Raw genomic sequence first — 9,322 nt, forward strand, 5'->3', positions numbered from 1 at the left:
GTTTGCTACAATCAAATAAAAACTATTTTAAAAACATCGCCAATAAAAATAGCCTTGGTTTTGGATATGTGGTCCGATAGATATAAGCGACTATCTTATATCAATTTTAAAGTGCATTTTTGTATAAACTTTGATCTTAAGGTGGTAACAACCGAAATTTCTCCAGACCACATAGAGGTTCTGCGGTTTCTGCAAAAATTAGGCAAATTTTTATATATGGCCTGCACAATAAAGAGTTGTGTGCAGTAACAGACGGTGGCACAAACATTATTGCTGCATTAAAAAAAGAGAACATAGTCCGATATGTTGCTGTACCCACGTCCTTCATCGTTTCCTAATGCATGACGTTCTCAATGAAGACTCTTTTAACAAATCTAAAAGCCATATTTAGAACTCTAATGTACAGCTCCAAGGAAATTAGCAGAATTCAAAATTTAATGGACCAGGACGAGCTCACACCAATTTTAATTGGGAGTCAGAAAATTGCGGAAAATTTCGAATCGGAGGAAAAATTTATAGTAGGAGATGAAAATTATAACGATGAAATTGAAAAAACTCTTAGTTTCAATCCAAATACGTCTATTAAAAATTCCGTACCCACACGTTGGAACTCATTGCTTCAGATGTTAAAGAGCTTTGCAAAAAACATTGAAACTATTAATATCGCACTTCTAAGAGCAAAAAAGGACCCGTTAATAATCCCAGAAACGGAAAAAGAAATTATAAAAGAATTTGTGAAATTTCTGCAAATTTTCGAGGATACAACTATAATTCTACAAGGACAGAAATATCCCACGATTTCGGCTTTTATATATTTCTACGAAAGTATCATAACTTCTTTAGAAAAAGTCGAAGAGGAGTCCTGTTTCGATCTAACAATTAAATTGTGCCAATTTTCAAAACAGAATCTTCGAAAAAGATTTAAAATTTTGAAAATTCATTTGATAGCGGCTCTTTTAGACCCATGCCAAAAATATTGGCAACAACATAAAGAAGTAATATAATTATACGATATATTTTTCGTTTATTAATATTAATATTTTATTTTATATTTATTTAGATTTTTTCAAAAATATCGAAACTTGTAAATGCATTTTTTGGTATCCCTGCATCTTTAGCCTCGTCAGAACAAGCATTTTCAGTGGTTGGATCATGTATAACTGAAAAAAGAAGCCGCCTGAACCTATCGACAACAAAAAAAACAACTTTTTATTCATGACAACGCAAAATTGGCTGAGCCTTTATTATCATTAAATTGAAAAATGTTTAAAATAAATTTTGTTTTAAAAATTTGTTATAAAAATGACTTTAAATATGAATAACCAAAACATCGGCTTCAGCCTGCTTTAAGCCGCCGCCGCAAAAATTTTTTATACCCGCCGCCGCTGCCGCGAATTTTAAAACGAATTGGACCTCTGAACTAGAGAACTCGCAAGGAAAGTCTATTGCATAGACTACTCATAGACTGGAATCAGCTGATTTTAGCAATATGGCGGAGGCAAACAAAAAAAATTTTACGAAAAATCAACAAAAGAAAATGTAAAATGAACCACGGGAGATTTAAAAGAGGGACAAATATATAAAGATATATTTCCATCTCTCTTCACCTTACACTTAATTTTTTTCAAATATAAAAAACAAATTGCATTACAGTTAAACCCGGAATTTTGATAACTATTTTGATACAAAAACATATTTTATAAAGAATTCTTGGTTAAAACGAATTAGTATTTAATCCCATGAATAATATGTTATACATTTATCCTTTTTTATATCGAACTTAAAAAAATATGCGTTGAAATCAAATAAACGGGTTTTACTGTACATGCAAGTCAAAAAATTTGTTTGTGGTGTTGATAGTGTATTGGAAAGTGTTTTATAATGAAAGAACATTAAGGAATAATTAAAAAACAAATCCAGTACACTTTTAATTAGAATCTAAGCAAATATTTAATAAAATAATTGTTTTCTTTTTAATCTTATTTTTTTGCAATTCTTCTTCACATACAATTTCTTCGATGTTTACATTTTTTGCTATTTTTTTTCAAACGAGCGATGAAAACAATCATACAGCTCATCTCACACACTCATCGATTTTTTAATACATTTTATTTTTTCTTTTGCTCTAAAATTTTACCTAATGGCGGAACTCAAAAATGGTAAAAAAAAATGTAAACAAAACCATACGGTTCGAATTTACTTTTTGACAGCTGTCAATGGTTTCTTATCTGGTTATCTGTGGTCTATTGGTAAAGATATTAAATGCAGGAAGTGTAATACAAACGAATCTGTGATAAAATTGGAAATGTGTGCAATATTATTATTATTGATATTTAAGAAACTATACATTATTTAAAATAAGTAATTGTGACAGTCGTCCTAATATTGTGTTTAGTGCGTTTTTTTTTGCGTTTTTATAGTATTTTTATACCCTCGACAAAAATATGTTTTGTGTACATTCAAATCATTCCACCAAATTTTTTACTGATCGGACCATTATTGATCATAGCTCCCATATAAGGCCCACTTCCGAAAATCATTTAAAAGCTCATATTTTATTGTCAAATAAAGCTATCTTGATATAATTCGACACAAATATGTTTAGTCTAACTATGAATCACTCTACGAAATTTTTTCCCGATAGGCCTATAATTGGTCATAGCTCCCATATAAAGTCCACTTCCGAAAATCACTTAAACGAATATATTTCATTGAATTATAAAGCTGTCGGGATAAAATTCGACACAAGTATGTTTTGTATACATACAAATCGTTCTACAAATTTTTTTACGGATCGGTCCATTATTGGTCTTAGCTCCCATATAAGTCCCACTTCCGAAAATCACTTAAAAACACATATTTCATTGTCAAATAAAGCTATAGTGATAAAATTCGACATAAATATATTTTTTCTAAATATGAATTACTCTACTAAATTTTTTCCGGATAGGCCCATAATTGGTCATAAGGTCCACTTCCGAAAATCACTTAAACGCATATATTTCTTTGAATTCTAAAGCTATTGGGATAAAATTCGACAAAATATGTTTCGTATACCTTTGAATGTACACATTCCACCAAATTTTTTACGGATCGGTCCATTATTGGTCATAGCTCCCATATAAGGCCCACTTCCGAAAATCACTTAATAGCACATATTTTATTGTCAAATAAAGCTATCTTGACAAAATTCGACACAAATATGTTTTGTCTTTATATGAGTCACTCTACGAAATTTTTTCCGCTAATATTTCAATAAATTCTAAAACTATAAGGATAAAATTCGACTTGAATATATCTTAAAAATAATGGACCGATCCGGTCCATTATATATAAGTCCCACTTCCGAAAATCACTTAAACATATTTAATTGTCAAATAAAGTTATCTTGATAAAATTCGAAACAAATATGTTTTGTCTTTATATGAATCACTCTACGAAGTTTTTTCGGTATAGGATCCCATAGAGGGTCCACTTACGAAAATCAGTTAAACGCATATATTTCTTTGAATAATAAAGCTATCGGGATAAATTACGATTTGAATATGTTTTGTGAGCATATAAATCATTCTACCAATTTTTTTCCGGATTGGTCCATATATGGTAATAGATCCTATATAAGGTTCACTTCAAAAAAATCACTTAAACGCACATATTTTATTATCAAATAAAGATAACTTGATAAAATTCGACACAAATATGTCTTGTGTAAGGTCATAGCTCCTATACATATAAAGTCTACTTCCGAAAATCACCTAAACGCACATATTTCATTAATTAATAAATCTATTGTAGTAAAATTCGACTTAATTTTTTTTGGCATATAAATCATTGAACGAAATGTTTTCCTTATCGATCGATAATTGGTCACGACTCCCATATAAGGACTATTTCCGAAAATTACTCAAATGCACATTGACAATCAAAGTTATCGGGATAAAATTCAACATAAATGTGTATTTCGTATATATAAATCATTTCCGGATCGGTCCATAGGTTGTCTTAGCTACCATCTAAGGTATACTTCTGAAAATCACTTAATACCACCTAATTCGTAATTAAATGATTATGTATATCCGGATAATGTTCAAAATGAGTATGTTCTGGGTACAGATAAATCATTATATTAAAATGTTTTCAAACTGGCCTATTAATATACATTTTTCTCGACCTAAAATTCGTTTGACATATGCATAAATGTTATTACCGTCAATACGGAAATTATTTGCCAAGTCATCTAAAAATTAGATTATTAAATTAAATGGGTTTTAATAAAAAGTAGCTTGCTGGTGGAGGGTATTTAAGTTCGGCATAGCCGAATATAGCAATCTAACTTGTTTTAGTTTTAAGTTTAATTTTAAATTTAAATCTTTCTAAAATTTAGCAAATTAATAAAAGTTATTTAATTGAAATTGAAATGGTTTTCTTTTTTATGATGACGATAGCCACGGGCTTCACCTTCTTCAACCGCCAAGAAAAATCAAAGGACCAACATTTTCTTTTTTAGGGACCGAGAAACCTCGGTAAGCAATATGGTTCCCTTTAATTTAATATAGTTTTAGCCATTGCCCTTCCATTGTTTCTTTTTTATATATACGGCAGAATCTACTCAAAATCTAGTAAAAATAGAAATGCAACTCTGTTTTTTGCCAATAGTACTAAAAAATACGGAACAAAACAAATAAAAGATGGATATAAACTAATTTTCAAGAAAATTTTCTACTAAACGGAAAACATGAATGAAAATTGTTTTGAAGGTTAAATTTAACTTAATATTTAAATGTCGAATTCTGTACAATAAGTAGAATACTAATAAATATTTTATATTTTTCACTATTTTTTTGCTGTTGTACAAAATTTGTGAAAATATTTTTTTGTTTTTAATTTCATTCTGCTGTATTTGTTTTAAAAATGAAATCTAGCCAATGTCAAAAAAGTGAAGTGTAAACGATCTAGATTTTGAGCAAGATTTTAAATATAATCTACTGCGAAACATCAACTATACGTTGTCATCACCACCAGCCCCCTCTCCTGACCCCTTCCTGGAAGCAATGAGCATCTCAATAAACAATGGAGATATTGAGTTAGAAATCATCAATGTATATATTCCGCCTGTTAACAGCATTAGTTAGTTATAATTACAGCATTTCCAATCTTCTGCAAGGAGATAACAGAATAATACTTGGTGATTTTAATGCTCATCACGAGAGTTGGTATTCACAGCTACCAAACGATCCACGCGGTAATTCTATTTTTGACCAGATAACAAGGAGAATTCCTTGTTATCACCTGTAGCAAAAATTTTAGAATCACTACTTTTACCAACCCTTAAAGAGCATATCTCTATCGCCAATTACCACTCGATGTTGATAAACGACATCAGTAATTAAATACTCCCCAAACGCTGGATAGCTAACTATCTCTGTGGATGACATGAGTTTGTTGAGTTTAGAGGTCAAAAATCAAAATCCCGCAAAAAAGGATTACTGTCACATTTACTCTTCAATATTTATCTTACCAGGCTTCTTGAACCCCCCACTGCTGTCTCTTTGGTGTCGTATGCTGATGATTGCACCGTTATTACATACTTTTTTCAGGAACTTAGGTTGTCTGTTTCTAAATCGTCGGCATCACCTCATCCTCGACCAAAGAAGTAAGGACGGCGCTAAACATCTCCGTCGAAGGACGTATTATTATCGTATTATTATCGTATAAAAAGTCTAAAATCAGCTTTTGTTTGATTTTGAAATTGTTTGGTGAGAAGAGGTATATAAAATACAGCTAAAAAATATCATTGAAATCGTTTTGTGCGAAAAAGAGGGAAATATTTTTTGCTCGTGACGGGTATACCCTGTGACTCTTTGACAGCAAATATTTTGGATTCATCGGGCAACAATCCCTTTGAGGTACATCTGTGACCTAAACACGTTACATCTGGTCTAAAGAAATTGCATTTGTATGGATTGATTTTCAAATTTAATTTCAGTTGATGTTTGTTACATCCATCGGAGCGAGACGGCTACCAACGCTCTGATGGCTAAAATTAACACAGGTAAGTAACATATAGCTTTAATCCAGGAACTTTGGTTTCTGGATTAAATCACGTAAATTTTCAACTTTTCTACGCTGATAGAGGGTATCGACCGAGAACATGTATCTTATGTCACAAGAACTTATGTTTTCTCCTCTCAACAGGATTATCCACATCGGATGCAACGGTGCTGAAGCAAGGTCGTGGCAACATATACCTTGCATCTGTTTACCTGCCTTTCGATTCTCCGACACTACCACCAACGTCGGAGCTGATGAAACTGGTTGAAGAGGCACAAAGGCAAAATAAGAAAGTTGTAATAGGTTGTGATGCAAACTCCCACCATGTAGCTTGGGGTAGTACAAACACCAATCGCAGGGGACAAGTCCTTATGGATTTCCTTAATACTAAAGACTTGATCACATCGAACTTAGGTAATAAAGCTACCTTTGTCAATAGAATCAGAGAAGAAGTACTAGACATAACTATATGTTCAGAAGAGCTCATAACCGAAATTCAGGATTGGAGAGTTTCGGACGAGCACTCCTTTTCTGACCATAGGTACATAAGATTCAAAATACTAAGACCACCACCAAAGCCGATAAAGTTTCGGAATAAGTCTAAAACTAATTGGACAATGTTCGGTTCCTTACTAAAGAACCGTTTATGTCAGAACACTTTTCAATGTCGAAATAAAGAGGACATAGACGCCAAAGTAGAAATACTCGCAAGTGCCTTGGTTGAATCGTTTGAGGACAGCTGCCCTCTGCGAGAGCGGAATCTGCACAGGAGAAACCCTGGGTAACCGGGGAGATCCGGAACTTTGGTAAGACTCTTCGCAAACTATTTAACCGGGCACGGCGTAAAAAGACCGCAGTATACTGGGATGGGTATCGTAGTAAACTTGGTGAATATAATAAAATTGTTCGTAAAGCCAAACGAGACTCCTGGAAACTGTGAAGAGGTAGACAGCGTAAATGACGTATCGAAGATAAAAAATTCCTATCCAAAACTCATGTCCAACCGGCACTCTTACAGATGGAGGCGGGACTGGTTTCCGTACATCTGTCTCAGATATTCACTGCATGCTTGAAACTCACATATACCCCCATTAAATGGCAGGATGCAAGGGTAATATTTATACCTAAACCATGGAAACCTAGCTATTCGACACCTAAGTCTTATCAACCAATAAGTCTTACGCCCTTCCTACTTAAAACCTTGGAACGGATAGTTGATAGTATGGTTAAAAGCAGTATACCCGACAAAGACCTAAAATTTAATCAGCATGCTTATGTAAGGGGACGATCGGTGGAAACCGCTTTAAATGAAGTTGTCCACTACATAGGTGCATCCTTTGATAGCAAACTGTATACACTGGCGGTATGCATTGACATCGAAGGCGCCTTCAATAACGTGCACACCGATACTCTTATCTAATCCCTAGACCAGTTTTATGTTGACGAGGTGCTCCATAACTGTATCAACCACATGCTAAGGAACAGACGGATAAGCTGCGAGATGTACGATATAACTATCAGGAAAAAGGTATTTCGCGGTATACCACCCTAACCGAGAAAGGACTTAGACCTGTCTGCTATATAGACGATGTCGTAATACTTTTAAAGGGAAAGGATCCAAATTACTTGTGTAGAAGAGCTGAGGAGGCTCTGAATACGGCCTTGAGCTAGGCTCAACCGAGAGGCCTAAATGTGAACCCGGCAAAAACGGAAATCTGTATTTTCTTTGAAACGCTGATCGGTGATAGAATGTCTTGATCAAGCGGAACATTAGAGCAAATACCATTAGGAATCCGTTGTTACACGGATAGCTCTAAATTGGGGGACAAAGTGGGGTTGGGTTTCTATATTGAAGACCCAGAAACAGAAATATACCACCGTTTACCAAATCATAACACAAGCTTCCAGGCAGAAGTACGAGCAATAACGGAATACGTAAATTGGATTAGAATAAATATGGCGCCCACAGCGCTTAATATATTTACCGACAGGCAGAAGGCAATTAGGGCGATATCAGGCGATAGAACTAAATCTAAGACCGTATTGGATTGTAAGAAAGCTTTAACTGAATACTCTCCCAGAGGTATCTTCGGATTTGATGTAGTATACATCCTCCTAGGTAGATAGGTAGGTAGGTTGATAGGAGGATGTATACTACATCAAATCCGAAGAAATACATCTAGGCCACTATCGGACCTGTTGTGCGCTCCTTATCATAAAAAAACTGAAAGAATTATTTTTCAGTGTTCAGAAACTCAGTTTCCTGTCGTTTTAGATCTTGTATAACCTATGCACACATTTAATTTTCGCTCTACGGCAATTTCATGTGTCTTATCTTTGGTTATGCCCTCTATAACTAACGAACATTTAATAGCATCGGCTAACTCTTCCACGTTTTTTACAAAACGTCTAGGAATGAATTTAGTGTCAAGGGGTTTCCAGAATAATTCTCACGTATAATGGTGGAACACTTTGTTATAAATTTAGTTTTTTTTTTCAATCGAAGCCATATCGAATTTTCCCGTATCTTTAGTAGCTTTATCTTGTATGTATGACAATTATAATTTGTGGTTCAATATTAGTTTCAGAGTCGGAATTGCTTTCGCTTATTTCATTATCGGTTATGGATTCTGTCAAAATATCTCTCTTCACTATTTCAAATAAATCTACACCAAATAGTATGAAATGAAAAAGGCGTACTTAGTTTTTTGTCCCTCCTGTAAAATTTTTTAAAATTGCTGTTACGCCCTTTTGCATTTCTGGTGACGATTTGTATTTTGCAATTTAATTTACAAAAACATTGAAATAATAATATTCTGCAGCGTAATATTTTATCATATAAATGTTTTTGTAAAGTATCTTGTACTTGATAAATGTTTGGTTTCGTGTATGTTCAAATATTATTATAGGATGTAATTAAAAGGTTTATATATTCTTCAATTTGCGTTAATAGAAATCGGTCGTTTTTGCAAAACAATAAAATTTTTTTACTAATTCATTAAAGAAAGTAATTTGAAATTCACTTGAAGACATTTACCCACTATAAATACTTTCGTATACTATGATTCCAATTAAATTAATAAAAATATATTTCTTATTTTCGTTTTAATGTAAAATTAAACTAATGTAAGCATTTTTTTACTTTCATTTTATGAAAAAGTGTATACGTGTGAATGTAAATAATGTATACTGTGTGTAATTTTGTGTAGGTGATTATATATAATTGATATTACAGTAAATACGTAAATACGCTAGTTGAGTTGATGGTTGA

The sequence above is a fragment of the Lucilia sericata genome, unplaced genomic scaffold (genome assembly GCF_015586225.1).
Source record: "Lucilia sericata isolate MDLA Ls3-8-SP2 unplaced genomic scaffold, ASM1558622v1 Contig000085F_arrow, whole genome shotgun sequence".
Lineage (NCBI taxonomy): Eukaryota > Metazoa > Arthropoda > Insecta > Diptera > Calliphoridae > Lucilia > Lucilia sericata.